We start from the raw sequence: 2,271 nt of genomic DNA, 5'->3' as shown, positions 1-2,271 counted from the left end.
TTTCCTGTAAGATTACGCAATTCGGTAAGATGTTCTCGAGACTCTGCTGCAGGAACTTCTTCTATTTTTTCTAACAGTGAATTCTAGACCTGTACAAATATAGAATGCATGACCAGCGGAGCGCATTGATGCTTGAGAATATACCTATATATATATATATATATATATCCTATAGACCTAATATTGTATTAATTTAAGGGAAATCCTTCCTGAAAGAAATATATTTGCATACTATAAGCATACGAATAGAGGTTCTCTAAACAAACGTCAAGAAATAAATGTAATTTTCACATGACTGCGTCTCTGCATTTAATCAAAACAGCTCTTCCGTTAGGCCTGTCCTGAACATTTTCATTGTACATGAAAATAGATAAATGATTGAATAAATAAGTAAATCAATTATTTAATGATTTAAAAATCATTTTTATTATTTTTTTTTTCTTGAAAACAAAGCTTGCGTAATATTTTCAATGAATACGGATGCAGTACCATGATCATTATAATAGGTGGAATCGTGTTTATGGTATTTTAGAGCCTTATGCAGTTGGGCCCCTTTTCCTCGAAGTTTGGTGGGGGAGCTCAACTTAAAGCTTTATCATTTCAGTGGCGCACAGATGCCCCCCCCTACTTGGGGCGCTTTACCCCCCACCCCAAAAGAAATTAAAATCACGATTAAGAATGAAAAAATAGAGAAGTGTCAAATTTATTATTTGAGTATTATGCCAACATTTATCACAATATCGTAAATTTATTTTGAAATGTTGAAATCTTTTTCATAAATATACCCGAAAAGCTATACAGCTCCCTCATTTATTATTATTATTTTTTTTTTGGGGGGGGGGTCATTACGCCACTGATTTAATTCAATTCAGGCGAGGTTTATTGAAAAAAAAAACCCTGCTACAACCACCATAGTGCCAGAATTATTTAGATGTTGGCGGAAATTGCTTTAAAAGTTTTAGTTGGTAAGCTTAATATTTCTTCATGCGAGAGATACACAAGAAATCGAAATGATTTGTGAAATGAGGAGACAGCTCAGAAGGCAGCAGAAATAGCCTTATTATGGGGCTGCCACCAAAAGAACAAAATAATAAACCGATACCAAAAGTCTTGACATGAGGCTATGTTCCATGTGCAGAAAGTCGACTTCTCGTGCATCAATTTCCTTCGTTTAAAGTTTGTTTTAACATGAAATTTCATACTCTATTCATTTTTTTACATGTTTAGTCGATATCATGTAAATGAGATAGGGAAATAATCATGATTAGCTAATTTCTATACTTCACCCAGACCAATGACCTTCTGTTTATATCGGGGCCAGACTTCATAGTCTACGTACAGTTGTTTGTCCAGACCAAATTGGTGGGAATGTCAGATAAAAAACAATAAACAATGGTGTTGGTGGAAAAATGAATTAAAGTATATGATACATTGATTCATTTCATTGTTAATTCATTAACTATATTACTTGCAGAATAGAAAATGCTGGCCATGTTGGTCGATGCCATTATCATATCCAATCCAATGTATGAATATACAGACTATTTGATGACCTATCTGGGGAGTGAGCGCCCTTCGGCCGCTCGTAAAAAGGGACATTAAATCGGGACGGTTTCTAGTGATTCAGCAATGGTTTACGACCGTTGTCAAATTTGAGAGGAATTGAAGTTCTCTGACCTTCGCCATTGGCTCAACGATGTATGAAAAATCTCAAATATATCCTTTTTCCAACTTTTTTACAACTACCCCCTTTCACCCTGACGAGATAAAAACGAGTGATTTTGGCCAAGTAGAAAATTAGTCGAATTGGAGGCCATTCGTGACATTGATGAGTTAATAACGAGAGAGTATGGAGAGATTTTGGCCGGGGATCTCATAGTGAAACTGCCACTTTCAAAAAGTTGGGAGAGTAGATGTACTAATGGGACCTGAATGTTATAGTGTCATTGAAGGTCGCATGATAAGCAAATTTTGTATGAAGTTATGTCGATTCTGTAGGAGATATATCACAATGATTTGTGGATACAATTTTGAAGATTGGCGTTGGAGATGGCAATAATTTTAGCTATATCACATATGTTTTTGGCACATGAGGGCTTAACTTAACATTGTTTCTTTATTAAGACATTCTTCATGGTTTCAGCAAGGCCTAGGTAAAGGAAAAAAATTGGAGAATACCAAAGAAGATTGAGAGTGATATTCAGGAAAATGTATTTCAGTTGATGTGCAGCAACGTAATTGTTTTTTTTTGTCAATTGATAATATGTACAT

This window comes from Lytechinus variegatus, chromosome 13 (genome assembly GCF_018143015.1).
Source record: "Lytechinus variegatus isolate NC3 chromosome 13, Lvar_3.0, whole genome shotgun sequence".
Lineage (NCBI taxonomy): Eukaryota > Metazoa > Echinodermata > Echinoidea > Temnopleuroida > Toxopneustidae > Lytechinus > Lytechinus variegatus.
This window is presented reverse-complemented; position numbering follows the sequence as displayed.